Source organism: Marmota monax, unplaced genomic scaffold, assembly GCF_021218885.2.
Source record: "Marmota monax isolate L192 unplaced genomic scaffold, Marmota_monax_Labrador192_F-V1.1 WCK01_AAM20220418_F8-fsc00036, whole genome shotgun sequence".
Taxonomy (NCBI): Eukaryota; Metazoa; Chordata; class Mammalia; order Rodentia; family Sciuridae; genus Marmota; species Marmota monax.
This window is the reverse complement of record NW_026694491.1, coordinates 6,713,564-6,735,347: the sequence shown is the minus strand read 5'-3', so window position 1 is coordinate 6,735,347 and position 21,784 is coordinate 6,713,564. Positions and strand designations below refer to the sequence as shown.

Genomic DNA, 21,784 nt, shown 5'->3' with positions numbered 1-21,784 from the left:
TCCTTAGGGAGGCCAATGCTCTAAGAAGTTCAGATCCTATTTCAAGAGCCAATTATTGGTGATAAAGCTTGAAACACAGGAGGAAAAAAAAAAGCATTAATTAATAGAACTAGCACTGGAAATATCTTCCTGCTATAAGATACCGCGAATCTTTGGTGCAAAGACAAAATAAATGGATCAGTCAATGAAGGATGAGCAAAAGTGACAGCTTATTTCTTCTTTATGCCTAATACTATGACCAGCACAATACTTTTAAATGGCATTCATTTGATAAATAATTGTTTGTTCTTTTTGACTTGGTCTCTATAAGAATGGCACTGAGTCCATCTGATAAACACTAAACTGAGTTAATCCATCAATGGTGGAATGAGAAGTTGCAGAGTGAAGGAAAACAGAAGAGAGGGTGTTTATAGGAGTTGCCAGTGTGAGTTATGAGGTTGCTAGAACACTTCACAGTGCAAACACTTATCAAGTGACTGCTGAAGATGTTTCATGTCAAGTCTTGACTGCCAGTCTACCAGCTTCTATTCTCACCATCTTTCTGTTGAGAGCCACAGCCAAAGGGGCCCCAGCAAACTTCCAGCTGCCAGCAAACTTCCAGCTGCTGGCTGATGATTGGCTCACAGCGGCCCCAGCAACATCTAGCTGATTGGCTCCTCGGCCCCAGCAACATCTAGCTGATTGGCTCCTCTGCGGTGATGCTCATTGGGCTGTTTCCCTGCCCTTTCAGACCACGGAGCTGCTCATTGGGGGACTTTTTTGGCTCCGCCCACGTGACCCAGCCAATCGGCCTCAAGAGCAGGAGGATTGTGGGAGGTGGAGAGAAGCTTGTGTGGGAGAGAGAGGCTTGTGGAAAGCCGGTGGTGGCAGTTGAGGCTCTATAGGGTTTTTCCTGAGAGGCTGTTTTGTTTGGCGTGTGTGGTTCTAAAAATAAAGTTAGTTTCTTTTGACAAGTGGCTCCTGATTGTGCCCAGCCAGACTGCGGCATCTTTCCATTTCAATATCAAACAGACTGGGGCAGAGAGGATAGAAGAGAACAGGATCTCATGGTGCAGGAGCAGAAGGTGTCACCAGCTCATCTCAGCTCTTTCTGTCTGCTTCCCTTACCAACTAGAATGGCAATTTCTTGAGAACCACCACCAAGTCCTTGCATGTGGTAAGGAGGTGCTTGGAGTTTGTGGGGAAACTGTAGGATGGGTCACATGATGGACTAACAGCAATGGAGGCTCAGTGTGTAAAATCTGTTCTAGCCGATGTTGAAGCAGAGAAGTACAAAGCTCAGTCCTTGTCTGAAGGCACTCACCATGCAGGTGAGAAACAGAAAATGCATTCCGGAAGTGGACCATGATGGTTTCAGCCTCGTGCCAAATGAGGGAACCCAGGGACATGCATGAACAATGACCAACAGGAGGGTAGCCTAGAAATGGCAGAAGAAACAAACGACATGGGTTATTTGCTTAGGTTATGAGCATCCAAGGGCAAAAGCTGCATTCATAGAACATATTTCCAAATCCTGATAAAACTATGCAAATAAATCACTAGACACTAGAGAGATCAAGCCATGGTCTGTCAAGATGAGTTGGCTGGAGGGTAGTGACTATGGCAAGAGCTGAGACAAGTAGAGGAAGTCCATCATGAGGAGGGTTTCAGGTTACTGACATGTACACTCAGGAGACCCATAGAGCCCTCCAAAGACCCACAATGTGCTTGCTACCAGCCCTTGGTGCCTGCAACACAGAAGCACCAGCATGCCAACCATGTTCTCTGGAGATATAGCATCCACAGCTGGGCAGGTAAGGGGTGATGGTCCCTTCCCCCTTGCTCCTCCTTGCCAAAGCCACTGGGGAAACTGAAACATGGATAGACAGGAGGAGGGAAGCTTTGAACCAGAGCAAGATTCAAAGTTCATGGGCTTCGCCTTTCAAATCTGCAGATTTCTACAATCTGTTGATGAGGGATAGAAAAGGGGGTTAGCATAGAACTGTGGAAAGTACTATTTAGGAGGAAAACCAAATCCATTTCACCTTTGTGCCCCCAATATGTTGATATTTCCCAAATAACCACTTAGATATCAGCAATGATATGTACATTAATACACATATCCAGGCATGTGTGCATATGAACAATAAATCAAGGAGTCAATTAATATTTGCATAGGATAAAAATAGCTTCACTCACAAGGGGACATTTGTTGTCCCCTGCATGCATTGAACCAGGTGTCTAACCTATTAGTCCATTTTTCCCTTCGCAAGAAATACCACATTATCCTCATTTCTCAGATAAGAAGACTAAAACTTCAAGATGTTTAATAACCCAAGTTATGCAATTTGCAGGTGACAAGTAGTGCTTCCCTTTTAACCTCCTCTTACTGCTTATCCTAAACCAGGTTTCATTAAACCATTCTCTTGCTTTTTAACCATCTCATTCTATGAATGTTTAAACTTCATTCCAGAGAAGTTAAAGGACTTCACCAGAAGTCATGTGATTATTTAGTAACAGAGAAAGAAATTGTAACATGAAATGGTCTTCTAACCTTTTCTACAGGGCTTATAATAAGCCTATTAAAAGAAAGAAGATGGGGGGAGAAGGAGGAGGAGAAAACATTGCAAACTTTCCTACCAACATATTATTGCACTTTTGTTTAGAACAGCAATTGTCATTATCTTAAGCGATTGCAGCACAAGAGAGGTGACGGGCTTTGGCTGTGCTCTTTTCTTACCCAGCCTGAGGAACAGAGGAATCCTGTAGAATTCTAACCTTCCTGGGAAGGTCAAAGACATTGTTACCCTTTCTACCACCAGCTCTGTAAAAACAGGTGCATGCTGTCAGTTTGCACAATGCCCAGCACACAAGTTCAATAAATGTGTGCTGATTAGATAGTCAATATAAATCAATATGCCCTGGACAAAAGAAATATGTTCTTTTCCCCGCTTTACATTGTAAGTAAACAGATTTGCTACTAATAAACAGATTTGCTTTGGTTTTCCTCCTCCCAACTCATTTCTGTGCAACTTTTATTTGCATCTCTGGTTTAGACACAAATGGTGTCATCCATCATCTCTTCTGAGCTAACCACCATGACATCATGACCTATGATAGACTCCAAGGCCTGGTCTGGTAGGCTGATCTCTCTCCATTTGTGTATTATTTTTTCCTTTGAGTTAGTTGAGGCTGTTGTGGTTTGTAATATAGCTCATACTCTGGGATCTGGCTCCCAGACTCTCTGTACCCCCAGTGAGGGACGAAAGGCAAGACTCTGCAGGCCCCTTCCCTGCTGACAGATGGTGCCAGAAGGCCTGTGTGGAAACTCATGAAATGAAGTGGGAGTTTTCTCTCCCCACTTCCATTAAATTCTAACCCTATGGCCCCTCACCCACATCACAAAGCCTAGCCATGTCCCGTAGGCAGTCTCTGCCAGCCAGGCCAGGTCTGATCCTGCTCTCTGAAGGTCTGAATGGGGAGTTCTAGAAGGAAATACAGCTCTCATTCCAAAGTTGTTTCATCTTCATAGGGGGAAAAAAAAATTTTTTTTTCAGAGAAAGGTAAATGCAGCTAATCTGAGAAATCTTGGTTGATTATTTACTGTTACTTAACCTTCAAAAGATTCCACTGCACAAGGGGAGGGCAGGCGTTTATACAGTTCATAGCCCAAGTAACTGCTCTTTCCATGGACAATGAGCTATGCTCAGCCAGTTAGCCTGGGCTTATATGCAAAGAGGCCACCTTTGCAGCCCTCTCCACCTCCCAGAATACCTTCCTGTGACTGCTCATAGCAGCTGACTTGCTAATGAAGTGGAAGGTATCAGATTTCCCATGATTCCTGAATTATTGATGCACTACTATACAAATTAGATTTTCCTGTGCACCTGATTATCCTTAGCTAATCTTGATAGCATGTAAGTGATGCTGTTAATGTTGTTTTAAAATATGGTTCTAAGGTTTCAGAGCATCATTTTTCTAGTACTTGAGTTTTCAGGCCAAATCTTTGTTCAAAGATAAGAACTATTCTTAGAATTATTATTATTATTACTATCTGCAGCAATCATTCAAAACATGTAAATTCAGCCTACAAAATAGATAATAACACCTTGTAGAAGTACATGTTAAGGGTGCCATGTCACAGGATACAAGGAACACTGTCCATCTCTCGTGGGGTCCTTAAAAATTATAGTAAGTAGGGACTGGGGTCGTGGCTTAGCAATAGAGCGCTCGTCTAGCACATGCGAGGCCCTGGGTTTGATCCTCAGCACCACAAAAAATAAATAAATAAATAGATAGATAGATAGATAGAGAGATAGATAAATAAAGGTATTGTGTTCAACTACAACATATAGTAAGTAAAAGTAGAATGGTTTTGTTCCAGAAGAGGCAAAAGCAAAATGCATAAGGTAAACAGACTCAACCAAACATGAAAAACAACAATACACACTTCATTATTGCTATATCAGAGCAACTGGCTACAAATAGCAACTGACTACAAATCATAGAGGCACAGCTAATGGCTAAAGCAAATCAATGGTTGATTCTCACACATAAATAACACTGTAGTTACACAGTCATGAGACACTCCTCTCTTTTTTTTCTCTTCTGCTATCTTTAATCACATGACTCTAGGTGGTTGCTGAAACCCCAGTAACCCCATCCATGTCCCAGGAAAAAAGAGAAAGGAAAATAAGGACAAAAAAGAGTGTCTTAGCCTATTTCCCAGAATCCCTGCACATAGATTTGCCAGATTTGGCAAATAAAAATACAAATATATTACATGAGAGATTCATATGTATATTTAGAATCAAAAATTATTCACTGTTTACCAAAATTCAAGTTCAATTCGGTGCCTTATATTTTCTCTGGCAAGCCTGACCACCCAAAAATATCTCCTTAGGTTTCCTTAGCCATCCCTACCATAAGGGAGCTGGAAATGCTGTCTTTTAGCCAGGCACATCGCCACTTTGGAGTTGTTTTACGGAGGAGAAAAGAAGCAGAGTGAATATTGAGTAGGAAGCCAACAGCCTGTGGGAGCAAAGGTGAGTCTGGGAAAGGGAGTCAGAGCCTCATTCGTCCCCCACATCCTCTGAAGAATCCCTTGCCTGCATCAGCCCCTTATGGCCTCCGAAAGTTCATGGCCTTTATGTCTTTGCTCTAGATACAAAGTAAAGATTCAGATTTCCAATAAACATACAAGAAGTGATGTATGTAGGTGACCTTTGTCTTCTTTAAAAAGGTCAGGTAAAAACCAGTCTCAGTGGCACATGCCTGCAATCCCAGTGACTCTGGAGGCTGAGGCAGGAGGACTGTAAGTTCTAGGCCAGCCTCAGTAAATATGCTAGACCCTGTCTCAAAATAAAAAACTTACAAAAGGGCTGGGGATGTAGTTCAGTGGTAGAGCACTTGCCTAACACGTGCAAGGCCCTGAGTTTAATCCTCACCCAAAGAGGGGACAGGACAGATGATAATAATACTGCCACCTCTCAAAATATTTTTGGAATTTAGATCTGGAAGAAGCAGACATCTTCCCTTACGAGGTATACAGGAAGTTGGGGCAGGGCTAAGGATGCCTTAGCCATTTGTCATCTCTGAGTAGAAATTTTCAGCAACTTCCACTCTGTATCCCACTAACACCATTCCTCCCCAGAACCTTCTCCCATCATTGTAGGAACACAGATTCTCTTGTGAGGTGTCAACAGCTCTGGCCAGTGGACCCAGGACACACAAGAAACAGCCGGGTATGAAAACTGTCCTGCAGCAGCTCAATGGCCTCTCCTGACAGTCATCTGTGGCCCCGTCCTTCTGCCCTTGTACACCATGTGGTGTATCCTAAAGCAAAGGTGGGGAATGCTGGGGAGAACAGACCTGAATTGAAATTCTCTCTGTCCTTCCCTTGAAAAATTCAAACTTGGGTCCCTTTTGCCTATTTGTGATTGCTCACAGTCCCTACCCAATATAAACCAGGTTTTCATGCTTGCCTTGGGCTCTCACGTGGGTGGCCTGGGTCTCTACTTCCAAATGTCACTCAACCTCCAATCCATTCTTAGGTCTTTTCTGTGGGTTAACTATGGGGTCCAACTTTCAAAAGTAAGTGTTGTTTTTTTCTTTTTTTCCCCCTGAGATTATGCTTTAACATCTCGGTCTGTGTGGTTCTCCAGCCTTCCCTGATGGCTGTGGGGAAGACACCAGTGAGCAAGTGCTGTCAATAAGCATGTAACAGACCTCTGGCCTGCGCTCCAGCCACCTTCATTCCTGGTTGGTCATGTGCTCTCTTGCTATTTATACTGCTTTGGGTCAGCTACTTGATACTTAATAAAATTTGCCTCCAAGCTGCCCTGCAGGGAAAATGATCTATCTGGGCACAACACTGTTCCAACTTCACAACCTCTGACCATTGCCCAATGTCCTCTGGAAAGGTTGCAGGGCTCGAGTGAGGGGAAGGTCCGTGCTACTTCCTGGCATTTAACGGCACCAAGTACTTTAGTGTAAATATAATTATAGCCCTTGCTTTTGGGAGGCCTTTGCAGCCAACCTCTCCCACATGGGATCAACCGTAGACGGCGTGAGCCATGTGGAGATTCGGCCTCTGCTCAAGGTCAGTACAGACGGGGTCTGCCAGCCATGATTTTACCAACCTTTCAGTTATTTCAGAAAACAAGAAGAGAACGTAACACAGGCAAGAGTGGATCTATGGGATGGAAATAATGAGCCATTTATAACCCAAAACGAGACTGCCAGGAAAAACACGCAAAAAGGACATTTTATCAGAGGCCTTTGCTGCCTAAGACTAGTGGGCCACAAGGTACTGAGTGTTCGGCTCACCGGGCCAAGAGCTACAGTAAGGTGGCCTGTCCCTCCTGTCAGCCTGATCAAGTGGCCTTAACCACCTGGTGGCGAAGAGCTTTTGTGCAGTCTGAGTGTGAGCAGGGTGGCCTTCTCACATTTTTGATAGAGACGCGGAGTCGCGTTGTGACACTTCACAAGTACATACAGCTTACGCAATTCCAGGAGCACCAGGGTCTGCCCATCAGTGGTTTGTCCCCAACGTGCAGCTTATATAATGAGCCATCAGGCCCTCCAGGTTCTCCACCGAGCCTGTGAAAGAATGTTCAGGCTCTGAACTTGGCCCTGGCTGCTGGGCAGTGCTTTGTCCCAAAGGTGTGTGGAATGGCTTGGCTGTCAGCACCTGCTGGAGAGATAGACAGAAGTGCCACAGGCTGATCCTCTTGTGGCACCAGTGCAGAGGAGGCTGGTGACAGGTCCCAGATGGCCATGGCCTACCCTGAAGCACCCTGCAGGGAGGAAGAACGGAGACTGTCAAGCTAAGGCAGAGTGGGCCAGAAGCCTGAACAGAGGCCCCTTTGAAGGGTAACCAACACAAAGCGGACTTCCTCAAAGTTCCAGCCACAGCAGGAATGCTGTCTGTGGTTTGGGCAAAGGTCTTTTGTCTGTTGACTGGAAATTTGGCACTGTGCTGTCCTCCTAGGGCTTACCTGGAGCGAAGTTATAAAGTAGGTCAAGTGTGTTCGGTGCTCTCTCACCTCCAGTCTCTGCCCTGCTGCCCGCCTCCCTGCTGGGCTCTGTTTGCACCCAGGCTCCCATGCGCTCCACATAGCTCTGAGCACCTGCTTCATACCAGGTGCCGTGCCAAGTGCTAGGCACCCAGCAGGGCTTTCTCAACACCTGGTGGCCCCCTGTGGAGCACTGGGCTAGTCCTCCCTGGGCCTCCTCTCCTGTCACTCTCAGCCCCACCATGTCCCCCAACTACCTCTCCGTCCAGTCACCACCTATGGATACTTTGCCTCTCAACCTTGGAGGTGGGACTGTTTCTTTATAGTTCTCATCATAGTAAACTCACAGATTGTCTTTATAAAAGGATTGCTCTTGGCGCTCAGGGATACCTCTCAAGAATCTCTGCACATTGAAAAGTGATGGTGTGGAAAACCCACACGTTCCATAGAGTGGAGCAAGGCACCCGTTGGAAAATTCAAGGCAGGAGGGGACAGGAACGTACCATATTGTCTGAACAGAGTTTTTGCAATGCCACCAGGTAAACAAGTTGCCCTTTCACCTCTTCACTTATTGGTGAGGAATGTGGTCATGGTTGAGTGGACAAATTCTGGAGCTGGACTACCTGGGTTCAAATCCCATCTATGCAAATAGTGACCTAAGAAAGCTACTTGATCTTTGCTCCTTGTTTTGCTCATATGACAAGAGAGATGGTAGAAATAATCTAAGTGCATCCCACAGAATGGTGTGGGGATTACCATAAATTATTATGTATGAAATCTTTGTAATACTGGCATGCATAGTAAGCACTCTATAAATATTAAAGTTCATTTTTCATGAAGCCAACTCAATGCTTTCTACTTTGCAGTCAGATTTTTGTGATAGTCATATTCAAAAGAGGCAACTTGTTATTCAGATTACAATTTCCTCATCTGCAAAATAGGAAGTAGTGAGTGAAGGAGGATGTGGGAGCAGAGGATCAGTCAGGTGACCACATTCTGGTCTATGATCTCCACTAGCTCCGTGACCTTGAGCAACTAGCTGAACCTCTCTTCATCCCAGAGATTGAATTTGGTCTGCCTCTCCCAGACTCAGGCCATTCGAATGACACCTGCAGACTCTTTGCCATGTCCCTGTTCCACATCTTCTATACAGCTACTTACTTAATACTTTCCTTTAGATAATCTTTAAATCTTTTTGGTAACCTCAAAGTAAGCAGTAATATTCATGTACACAAGGGCTTGATATGCTAGGTCTAGATTTTTCTAATGCATGTTAAAATAAATGCCTAATGAAATTTTAAGCTGTTTATATTCAAATCATCTTTCATGCCATCAATGATGTTTACACACTATTTTAGGAAACTCTGGTTTAAATGTTTGCTGTGAATCCAGCCAGCTCTAAAATCCTCTCTGTACTGTTACATAATTTTCATGTGGCTATTTAACTTTGAATGTGTTTCTTATTCTCTCTCTCTCTCTCTCTCTCTCTCTCTCTCTCTCTCTTTCTTGCACTCTCGAGGGCATAGATCGTGGCTTCTAATTCTTTAGGCTCATAGCAGAGTAGTTTATAAGTCATTTAATTTTAAATTATAAATACAGCATAATTATATACACGTGTGTGTATGAGTGTGTGTGTGTGTGTGTGTGTGTGGTGATATATCACCCACTGACCCCTAGACCCAAACCTAAATGCACATCTCTTTGCACATGAGTGTTGCTGTTTTCCTGGGGTGGTAGTTCACTAAATGAGGGGAAGCCATGAGTGGGCACTCAGGAAATGTTGCTTTCCTTGACTTCCTCCCCTTTCCTGTGCCCCTTTGTTGGTGAAAATTTTTTTGTCCATATGAAAAGCAAGCCTACTTCCTAAAGAATGTGTAGCCCAAGTTATTGTGGGGCCAGAATAACTGTCCTCAACCCTAAAAGAAATTCCATTCCCAGATCCAGAAAGGATCTAAGAAAGGAAGGAATTAAATTTCTAAATATCCAAGAGGTCTGGAGAAATTGTCTGGTAATTTACTCAGAGCTCATCAGCAAAAATGTATGGCACACCGTAGTCTCATGACACCATTCTAGGTTCACAGCCTGAACCCCTTCTCAATCAACCAGGGTTTGTTCAGTGACTTCCTGAGTGATTTTTGTGCCAATAACCTTGGAAGACCCAGTTCTGAATAAGATCATCAGACTGGGAAGAGACTTCTAGAAGATTGTGAGCGTCCCAGAAGCAAGGAGTATGTCTTCCTCATCTTTGCACCGCCCAGGGCTTAGCAAAAGCTCACACCTGTAGCAGGTAGGCATTAAATATCTGGGCTGTAAATGAATGAATGAGTAACTCCAATCTAGCATTTAAGGAGCTTACAATCTGAAAAGAGAGGTGGCATAGGCCAAGAAAGGGTTAATTAACCGTGCACTTGACATTGCAAGAGATAACACAGGCCAATAGAAACATTAATAGAAAGGTTAAATAAAGTTCCCACTGTCATGAACCCTCCCCCAGAGTACCCAGGGTTGATTCAGTGGCAGGTCTCACAAAAGAATGTGTGTTGGCTGCTCTTCTGTACTTATTTTTCCAGCCATGAACCCTACTTCAGAAAGGAGTTGCTAGGGTGCTGTCATGTGACTGGTTTCCAAAGCCCACTGATTTTATTGGCTGCTGGGAGTGAGCAGGGTATTATTTAATGTAAATAAATCAGTGGGTGTTTATCCTTCTTAACATGCTTCTGACATCCTCAGGCAAAAGGAGAAAGGCAGCAATGACTCTGTAAGAGCTATGGAATTGCAATATAGGAGAGAAGCTGGAGGCTTTTAATTAATGATTCTGTAGGCTTTCAGGCAGGGTGCCCCTCAACATCAAAAGGCCTTTGCTATGACTTCCTGGGCAGAGGCGCAGCTCCCTAGGTTTCCAAACTGCTGGCACAAAAACAGCAGTTTAAATCAATGTTCTCTATTATTCATTAGATACCAAAATAGTCTTCCCAAATATACACTTAACTGAAAGATGCCTTCTTCCATGGAGTTTTGAACCATTTTTAGTTCATGAAATCAGACCAGATATTTCAGTATGTTCTTTTGAGCACTGACTGATACCACCAGCAGCAAACCCTACATAATTGGAGAGAATGATATTACCATTAATTTTTTAAAAATGATTTATGTACCCGGCCAATAAAAATTTCAAACAGTGCCAAACAGTTACAGAGTAGAAGTAAATTTCTATCGATCTCTGGAATCTTCTCCATAGAGGTATTCACTGTTGTGTTTCTTGGGCATCCATCTAGAAATATCCAATGTATGTGCAACCATATTTGCATATCCACACCCTTCCATATGCTCTTATGTTCCTTAGCAAAACTTAGCACACATTGAGGGGTTTCCTGCAAATCTATGCAACTGCACTATAATATAAATGTCCTATAATTTACCCAGCCCCTCCTGATAGACATAATGTGGCTTCCAAATTTTTACTCCCACACACATATTTTTTGCACATATATATGAATAGAACTATGGAATGGATTTCTAAAAGTAGAAAGGCAGAGTCAAAGGACATGTGCATATGGATGCTGTTAGATGTGGCCAAATGGTGACACTAAACTTTTCATGAGAATTCTCAAAAGTAAAGTGTTCATGCCAGAAACAAAGTGAAGACGGTGTTTTATTTTAAACTTGACTACCGCAGTCAAGCTAGCAGCAAATTTATCTACGAAACTCATTTGCCAATGTCTTGTCCACCTAACACACACACACACACACACACACAAACACTGCTATAAAACAATTCAAAATATACTGTGACAACAGCTTACTAAATGAGGAACTTTCCAGAAGTTTCTTACCACTAAATTGCGTGAGTGCCTGTTGCAACAGGGTTAGCTTACCAACGCCACACTCTCCACTCTGTCCTTTCTGTGTTTACTACCCTTTTGTGGTCCTGTTCAGTTTACACCACTGCCTTATTTTTCTTTTGTAACCAAAGGTCAGTTTGTGACCCTGCCCCCCACTCCCCTCCTTCCCCCGGCCTCCACAGGTGGCCAGTTCTTCCCACCTTGGTTTCCCCCACAGAAGCCTTGGAGTGTTAGCTCAGGCTGGTGAGAAGGCCCAGGCACACAGGAACTTTGACAGAGTTTGCTGTTACCTGTGGGGGTAAGCTGGTAAACAGAGAGCCTTGTGTTCACTCTTGAACTGCCACCTCCCTTACTGGTTTCTTCTATTGAAAAAAAAAAAAAAAAAGAAAAAGTGGAGACCCAGAACATTCTCCAGTTTCCATAGTGTTTACCCAACACACTCTGCCACAATCCCCCAGCCCCCTCCTGGCTTCTTTCCTATTTGCCTTGGTAACATGAGAAACAGGGCGGAGGCTTGATGTTTGTTTTGTAACCAGCTGTAACCATTTTCTTCTCTCTCCTCTGACTACAAACACATTACCTTCCTGGTAACCCTTGAAAATCGGACTTCTGGCCAAGTTGAGATTGAATGAAGTCATTTTGGTTCCATTGGTGACAGTCAGTTAAATAACTCTTCTGCTTACAATCAGAATAGGTTGCAAGTGGGAGAAGATGGCGGAAGCTCTCCTTACAATACATTTTGATTCCAATGAATTCATGAAATAATGTCTGTAAAATGAATAATCAAGAAGCTTCCCTTTTTTTTTTTTTTTTTTTTACATTTACCTCAAAATCACTCTCGAAGAGCCAGAGACTGGATGAAAAATATTTTTTTTAGACTCTCCAAAAAAGTTATTTCAATATCACCATGCTGTGAGCTATTTAAGTTCCCACTTATAAAAGTAAAAATAAGAAAAGCACTGCAGTATTGGCCACTGTATTGGCGACCTAGAAGCTCACATGAGTCTACCACCTGCCTGAGGGAGTTTGGAAGCTGATACTATTACTTTTGGTCATAGATGTCACCACAGAAGTCACCAGAAAGCAGGATCCCAGTTCCTAGGAAAAGGGACTAGAATGGATAATGGGTGGGAAGGACCAAACTATTCAAGACCAGATTCCAGAAACCTAGAAAGAAAAGCTCCTTACCAAATCCCTCCTCCCAACAGAGAGGTTTCAACATCATTTGTTTCACCATGGGGCACTTATCACAAAGACACAATGTAGCTTTGGCAAAGGATTTGTTTACTGAGTTCTTTCTCCTTTTATTCAGTAAGAATGTATCACTGGCCGGTTGCAATGGTCCACGCCTGTAGTCCCAGTGGCTCCAGGGGCTGAGGCAGGAGGATCATGAGTTCAAAGCCAGCCTCAACAATGGTGAGGTGCTAAGCAACTCACTGAGACCCTGTCTCTAAATAAAATTCAAAATTGGGCTGGGGAAGTGGTTCAGTGGTTGAGTGCCCCTGAGTTCAATCCCCAGTACCAAAAAAATAAATAAATAAAATTTAAAAATAATAATATTGTATCAGGGGTGTCTTCTGTGCCAGACTTTCAGCAGGGTGTTGCACGAACATGAAAAAGTCATCCATTTTGCCCCATGGAAGGTCCCGTAGTAAATATTGTTAAATGAATAACTCAGTGAAGTCATTCATGCAAAAATGAATTAATGAAAATTACAATTAAGTTAGGGGGGAAAATATAGGTTTGATTTTCTATCATCTGCAGGGATGATTTTCTATCATCTGCAGACTACAGTGTTGTTAGTGACCACCCAGGGTGGCAGGGAAAGGCCTTAGACTTTCAGTGGCAATCAAATATATAATGGTCAAATGAATGGGGGGAGAAATAGTAGTTTAATGGAAATAAGCAAAAGACCATAGTATGAGCAAAGATCAGCAGCCTATAGCCCATGTCCAAATCCAGACTGCTGCCTGATTTTATGAATAAAGTTTCATTTGTGCACACCCATGCTCATTCATTTATTTACACTTTGTCTATAGTGTTTTGACACTACAACAGCAGCACTGAACCACAGAAATGCATGAACCAGAAAACCAAAATACTGTCTGGCCCTTTACAGAAGATGTCTGCCAACCCCTAGCCTGGAGGTGCAAAAGAACTGGATAGACATGGACCTGTGGAAAAGTCTAATAGATGGAACTTGTTGTTCAAAAAGGGCTCGGTAAGAATTGAGACAGAAAGATAAACAGGTGCCAAACCCTGACCCTTCTTCTATATCATGCTCAGGAATTTGGTATTGTTCCTTTAGAAAATGGATAAGAACAGTTTTGCATTTATCCCTGGCATCGAGGCAGAGGTGGGAAGGGTGGAGGCCAGGAATTTGGATTCTTAACAGACATCCCAGGAAAATTGGATGTTAGTCATCTGTGGGCACCCTTTGCAAAATATTCTATATGATTCAGTGGGAAGAAAGACAAAACCACTTAATTGCATGACCACATGATTGATCAATGATGGAAATTGGGACAGAAGGTTATAAATCTACTCCAGACTCTGGAAAATAAAATCACTTGTCACTGTGTGTGTTTGAAGGAGATTAGTGATTTGGGCACTATATGTACTTCATGATTGTCAATGAGTGATTGCCCATTACAAGATTTGGTCAGTTTTAATGTATGGGGGATCAGTGTACAGTTTTCCTTCCCAACTCAGTTTTAAAAGTTGTACTGAAATGTTCTTCCATCCCTCTTCTAAACCATGTTAAGGAATTTGGTCTTGTTCCTTTAGAAAATGGATAAGAACAGTTTTGAATTTACCCCTGGCATTGAGACAGAACAGATAATTATGAAAAGAGGTCAGCTCTCAAACCTTACCTGGGATAAATTCCTTGATCCAACAAACAGCGGAGAGCTTAATGCTTGTCCTTACACACCTTGCTCTATGATTGGGAAACGGACCTGGCATACAGAGGCACTCAATCAATATTTATTGAATAAAGGAATTAAGGAAGGACTAAAGACAATATTTTAATTGCATCATTATTAAAAGGTCTCCTGATCAGGCTGCCTCTGCTATAAAACAATAGACGAGATTCTCACTGGTTCCTGTTTCCACACTAGTAAGCACCTAGATCCGGGCATTATCAGGTTAATAGTGAAATGAAAGCCAGAGAGAAATTCCTCCCCTTCATCTCTGGTGCCAACATCATCAAATACCCATCACTGGCCAAACCTGTGTTTACTCTGTGCCCTGTGGCCTAATGAGAGGGGATGGGACAAGAAACACTTCTACTAAAAACTGTCATAAAAATAATATCACTTGGCTCCATGTGGTATCTTTCATTGGAAGATCTTGAATCATTTTTTTTCTGTTGCACAACCATCATTTCCACCATTTGATTTCCTCTACAGGAGAAGCCAAACCATACAGAGAGGTTGTGACTTGCTCAAGGTCACTCAGCAAACCAGAAAAGCAGTTTTTAAAAGCTCAGGAGGTGATCAGGATGTATGAAATCCATGTCCTTCCAGGCTGGCAGGGCTGGGTTCCTGAGTCAGAAAGTAACCCAGTGTTATCCAAGCTCAGTGTCTCTGAAGAATGAGTCATTTGAGAGGAGACTCAGGGCGCACGGGTCTATGTCAAGCTCATGTTTCCAGTGTGACACATGTCGTCCCTGTCTATAAGATTTCAACACCTGTCACCAAAGCCCATCACATACGGGGCCTCTTCGAAGGCTCAGCCTTCAGAAGTGGAGAGCTCTATAGCTTGAGGTGTCCGTCCTTTCTGGCTATCACCCAGCTGTCAGTTCCTACAAATCCAGGCCTCCCCAGTCCTGTGCTCATTAGGAGACCAAGAATAGAGGAGCCACAGCTTTGGACTGATCTGGGCCCATCCTAGTATTCCCCTTTGACCCAACATAATTTCTAAAGAACCCTTCTTTTATTCAAAAAACATGTTCTGGTTTAGACCATAAATCAATGATATGGTCACTCTAGTTCGGACAACCAGGAGGCATCTATACTGAATTCAAACACCTTCCTTTTTCCAAAATTGTTCTATCTCAGCCACTTTTGTTTTATAAACCAGAATCTTGAACTCAGGATAGACCCAAACTCCTGCCAGTTCAAGGATCTCCTCTGAGAGCCAATCCAATCTCTTCACAAATGCTCCTGAGAGACTGCACATGGCCTGTATCACTAACAGCTGGTTATTATTTGGAAAATACCTCCTTGTCTTGCACCCAAATCTGCTTTCCTTGTCTTTCATATGTCAGTCACAAATCTATTCTGAAATAAGTCGAGAAGTCAATTCCCCTTCCTGTTCCTAAGAGGAACCCTGAAGTCCTCTGTTTTCTAGCCCCCCAAATCACCAAGCCTCAGGAACAAATTATAGCACAGAATTTAAGAAAGTGTCTTTGGAGTCAGACAGTCCTGGATTCTGGTCTCACCTGTCACTCCCTAGCTAGGTGACCTTTAGCAAACATCTGTCTAATTCTACTTATCTTATCTATAAATATTGAACCAACATTAGTTACTAGAGGTAGGTGCTACTAGTTAAAAGCCAACGGCCAGCCATCTTTCTTTCTCACTAAGCAAGGGGGCTCTCTAAACCCTCTAGACTACCTGACTCCATAGCAGCCAGACGTGGTCATGCAACACAGTTCTAGGCAATGAGGTGCAAGTGGAGGTACCAGCTGGAGTTTCTGAGAAAGCTCGTTCGAGGGCATATAATCAGCTTCCAGTTATCTTCTTAGTTTTTACCTCTTAGCCTTTCCCTTTTCCTACTTCTTACCAAAAAATCAGTTGTGACAGCTGAAATAGAGCAGCCAGCTGGGAACATGAAAAAGAAATCTTTTAACAAAGGAACCTAGTTTCTGATGGCATCAAGGGCCCTGTATTTGCTCTAACTATCTACAGCTGAACTTCTTACTCCATGAAAATACAAAAATCCCCTCATGTGGTCAAACCATTGAAGCTGAGTTTCTGCTACCTCTAGTCAATACAATCTTAAGTAACATATCAGAAAATGGTTGGGAACATAAAATAGCTACTATAGAGCCCATCACAGAGCAAATATACAGTGAATGGTTTTTTTTATTTATGATGATATAGCAGAATTATTGCCATAGATGTTAGAGGCTTATTTCTAATTGAATCAGTGTAGTATGTAGCTACAACAATCCTTCTCAGATCTGATAGCATTGGTACAGATAAACATGTGATCTCTCAAACACACGGGCACACGCACATACACACATACACACCTCAGTTGTAGATGTTTGGACAACTGCATCTCTGTTAGTGGCTAACCAACCAACTTGTTAAAGCATCAGATCCCAGAAGCACTGAGAAATGAAATTCCCTCTCAGAAAGCAAGCTCTTGCCTGTCTCTAAAGCCCTGTCTGGTTTCCTTTCTGGAGAGAGACTCCATCCATGCTGTATAGTATACTTCCAAGAAGCATTCGCTTCTCCGAATGACAAGCAGATCACAGCTCTTTAAGGATGGCATTGTTTCATGAGAACAGAGTTTCTGCTGAGAACCAAAGCCACACCTAAAACAAGCTGACCACAAGAGCACATGTTCAAACACAGCATCGGGAGGAATAATTAGCTTTCCATAACCTAAGACAACCAACTGGCCAAGATCTGACAAGGATGGGACTGGCCATCCACTCTTCCCTGGAAGATAGATACCTATCACAGTATCTATCCCACCTCCATTCAATCCCACTCCAAGTCGGCAGATATAAGGAGTAGCACAATTGAAAACCAGCCAAACAACCTGTGGGGTTCAGAGTCAAACAGACCCAGGGTTCAAATCCCAGGGAGTCATTTAGAAGTAACCTTCAGCAATTTTCTCTCTCAAGCTGCAGTTTTTGCATCTGTAAAATGGAGATAGGCATGTGCATTTCCCAAGATTGCAGAGGATAGAAAGAGACAGTGTGCATGACCATATGTGGCAAAGAATTATCATCAGTTTCCCTTCTTTCTCTATCAACAGGATGGCCCCGGCTGACTTGCTGTATCCATCCTTCAAGTTCAAGGAGTGAACCCAGTTAGGGTCACTGCCACTGACTGCAGCTTGCTGCCTTCTGCCCTGTGAGTCATCATCCAAGTTTTTGGGTCACACTTGGAGAGCCAAAGCCTTCCCTGAAGCTGAGGTCATAAAACTGAAAAAGACAAAGCTCTGCTTTCAGAGAGCAGGTTTGGTAGGTGGTGAGCAAAGCCATCTCTGAGAGGCCAGCCTGACTTTGGGTATGGGAGTCCCCAAGAAGCCCAGCAGGAGAGGGCTGACCCATTCAGCTCCCCCAGCCCCAACAGCCAAAGATTACACCTGGATCAAGAGCTCAGGAGCGGGAAGCTGCTTCTCCTAGTCACTATGGACACGGCACCCTCGGGACCTGGGCTTCGGTGAAGATAGAATATGACAGTCACAAGATTCACACCTCAAGCCATGAGACGTGATCTTCTTGCTCCATCCCCTGGCAGGGTCACTGGTAGTCAGTTCCATAGCTACAGTGGTGCACACAGCACTCCTCACCTCTGTGTTGCAGGAACTGCCACTATTTTCTCCACCTTTTTTTTTAACCTTTGCCATATCCAAGTACGTTATCAAGCAGGATTTGTGGATACTGAGACTGGCTGAATACTTACACATATATTTCTCTGGTAAGCTAACACCACCAAACCATGCAGAAACCAGAAATTTAGTGTTCATATGTCATGACTCAACACAAAGAGAGTTTTGTCACAGAAGATAAAACAGATGAACTAGTAATAGCAAACAGGAAACATGAGTTGTATAGCAGGCTCTGTGCTAAGCACTTTAATTTCTATTATTATTACTTTCATTAAAAAAAAAAAAAAAAACCTGATGCTTCTTGGTATACTCTAGGTACTTATCCCTTGTAGGTTTTAGATATAAATCTTTTCTCATTTGTCATCTTTTGGCTGTTCTGGCTTATAGTGTATGTCCTTTAACAGAAATTCTTAATTTTTAAAACATAGTCAAAAACCAATAAATTTCCAACTTGGTGGTTTGGCCATCAAGAATCTCCTTTAACGCCTCCAGTAGCTTCTCTTAGCTTTACAACTTTACCTTGGCACTGAATTTCTGTTCTGTATATTCTTGAGACAGTGAACCAACCTGTTTTCTTTCATATATTAATCCTCCATACCCTCATGTTCTGCATTCACAGATTCAACCAATCACAAATCAAAAGTATTTGGGGGAAAAAATTGCATCTGTACTAAATATGTACAAGCTTTAAAATATTATTTCCTAAATAAGAAGTTTAGGGCCGGGGATATAGCTCAGTTGGTAGAGTGCCTGCCTTACAGGCACAAGGCACTGGGTTCAATCCCTAGCACCACACACACGCACACACACAAAGTGTAAGAACTGCTTATGACACTTATACTGTGTTAGGTATTATAGCAATCTCAACATGATTTAACGTATAGGGAAACATGTGCCCAGGTCATGTGCAAATACTATACATTTTATATAAGAGATTTGAGCATTCTCAGATTTTGCTATACTGGGAGGCAGCAGCATGTACTGGAACCAATTCCCCCAAGGATACTGAGGGGTGACTGTAATGAACAGTTTCCCCAGTTGCCCTTTAGTGAGTTCTAGGTAATCCATCTTTTCCCTACTGATTTATGGTGCCCTGTTTATCCCAAAGCAGTTTCCCATACAGGTTTGGGTCTGCTGCTGACTCTGGGTCCTTTTTCCACAGATCTATTTGACTGTGTACAAGTCCAAACTGGTTTATCCAGGAGAATGAGTTTTTTGAAAGTAGACTGAGGCATCATGAAGCATTATTCCTTCATTTAAATTTTAAAATAAGTATGGTGAGGTCCTCAAAATGAAATGCCTTGCTATAAATTTCTTTTGAAAATACCTTGAATTTTTAGGTTAATTTTTAAATTACATATTTACATGTCAACGACATATCTTTCCATTTATTCAGGTCCTTTCAAATGTACAATCTGATTTTAGGTGTTTCTCAGAAAAGTCTTTGTTAGGTTATTTCCCACATACTTTATAGTTTGAGAAAAAAGATACTTTGGTAAAGTTGATAAAATTTTAATTGATCAGCTATTCACCATCTTTGCTGACGTTTATTACTTTAGTTTATCTGTTGATTAAATCTGCTCTTCTAACCTTTTTCTTTCTTCTTGACTTTCTGTTTTGATCAGAAACTTCAATATGTGAGATAATTCATAGTTAATTATTATCAAACAGAAACAGCGAAAAGAGGGTGTATCTAAACTTTCACTTTAAATTATATCGTATGACCCTTAACAGTTTTCAAATAGCGTCCCTACTCATTACACCATTGGTACTTTCTGATACTCCATGGGTGGGCAGAACAAGTACTGGACATTCAAATCAAACCAACACAGTGTGGTTGGGTTGGGGAGGTTCATGTAACTAGAAAGAAACAAAATTTATATTCACAGGGTTTTTTGGTTTTTTTTTTCCATTCAAAAAACTTTATGTTTTACTTAATCTTTTTTATTTCCAAAATTATCTGACCATGGTTTCTTTTTATATTCACAATTTCTAAGCTTCCAAGTTTCCCACTATGGCAGGCTGACTTACATCTAGTGAAAATATATAAAACCACATGATTTAATAGCAAAGTGAATTTTAATTGAAACCTCATAACATTCTGAAAAAGATGATCTGATATTATCCTATCTTCTTCTTGTTGTTGTTTGTGTTTTGTTTTGAGACAAAGTCTCACTATGTTACTCAGGCTGGCCTCGAACTCTTGGCCTCAAGTGATCCTCCTGCCTCAGCCTCCCAAACTATTGGGAATATAGGTAAACAACACTAGGCCCAGAAGATCCTACTTTTTTTTTTTTTGTACTAAGAATTGAACCCAGAAGCACTTAAACACTGAGCTACATCCCCAGCCCTTTTTATTTTTATTTTGAGAAAGGATCTTCCTAAGTTGCTTAGGACCTCCCTAAGTTAGTGAGGCTGACTTTCAACTTGTGATCCTCCTGCCTCAGCCTCCCCAGACTCAGATTACAGGCATGAGCTACTGTGCCCAGCTAAGCCTACAATTTTTAAAGAAAACTATGCCAGTAGATATTAAGAGTTTCTTTGAAGTTTAAAAGCCATATGTTCATATTAATTAGGGTTGTAATTCTAATAAGAACTTTGGTCTATACAATGACAAAGCAGTTAATTGGGTCACTCTAGGTAAACAGGTTATTTCAATAAAAGGGAGAGGAACCGAATGCAAAATAATCATGACATTGATTTTATTCATGTCTCCAATGAAGCTACAGCTCCTATTTTATTGTTGTTGTTTGGACTTACATAAACATTTAAAAGCTATAGCAAAAGTGATATTACTATTCCATTATTTTAAGAAGGAAAAACTAACTGAAACAACTGGGAAATGACAGACCTGTGGACAGAACTCATGAATCAAGGCCAAGCGTGGGCTACCAGCTCTCTGTAATCAAGCCCCGGATCCACCTGTGGAAATCAAGCCCTTTTAAACTCACTGAATAGCACCTCAACAGACACACAAGCAGATAATTACCATGGTCCCTTGAAAGGCAAACCATCTGGGAGAAACTGGGGCATGTATTTGTTCCCAACAGCCAAGGGATTTTTCCACTTGCATTTTCACTCAGGGAAGATGTTAGGGACTCTTCCTCTCTAAATTCTGCTGCTACTTGGAAAGTACATTCTTTGGATGACTTTTAAAGGGGGTACCAGACTAAAAGAGCAGGAAAGCACACCCAACCATGGAAAGGTGCTCAAATAAGGAGAATATACATCAGGAGCGCTTGCTTTGCACGCACAAAGACCTGGGTTTGCTTGTATCTTAATATCTGCTGGTATAGCTTTCAGAAAATACATCAGGAGAGGAAACAAAAGACAGTAGCCTGTCTCCAACTAATCTTTGAAAACTAAATAATAAAATACAATAATATAACCAAGCAGAAACCTTGCCTAACTGGAAAAATAAGGAGAAAAAAATTGCTCTAAATTCATCTTAGATTCAATGATTTCCTTTGAAAGGGTGCATACTTTATAATGAAATTTACAGGGAACTAACAAGTCTGTGTGTGTGTGTGTGTGTGTGTGTGTGTGTTTGTGAGAGAGAGAAGAGAGAAGAATTTTAGGTATTATTTTATTTTTTAATTAATTATTTATTTGTTTATTGTGATGCTTGGGATTGAACCCAGGGCTTTGTGCATGCAAAGCAAGCACTCCACCAACTGAGCTATATTCCCAGCCCTATTTTAAAATTTTAATACTATAAAATTGAGCTTTTAGTGAAGCGAAGAGAAAGGAAATGGCTTCAGAACCGAAAGATCATGGATACAGTGATTTCTACTTAATCTCTTATGAGCAAAAGGAAAAAAAATCACCTCAACTGAAACTAAAACAGTTGTTATGGCAGAATATCCAATG

General features: G+C 42.0%; 1 long non-coding RNA gene across 1 annotated transcript; it reads right to left on the bottom strand.

The window, feature by feature from the left end:
• Positions 1-202: 202 nt before the first annotated feature.
• Positions 203-11,769, bottom strand: LOC124075778 (uncharacterized). The gene is made up of 3 exons (XR_006846163.2): positions 11,629-11,769; positions 6,977-10,595; positions 203-1,417 (listed from the first exon to the last, which is right to left on the bottom strand). It is a non-coding gene; the product is annotated as an uncharacterized LOC124075778 (long non-coding RNA).
• Between the last annotated feature and the right edge of the window lie 10,015 nt (positions 11,770-21,784).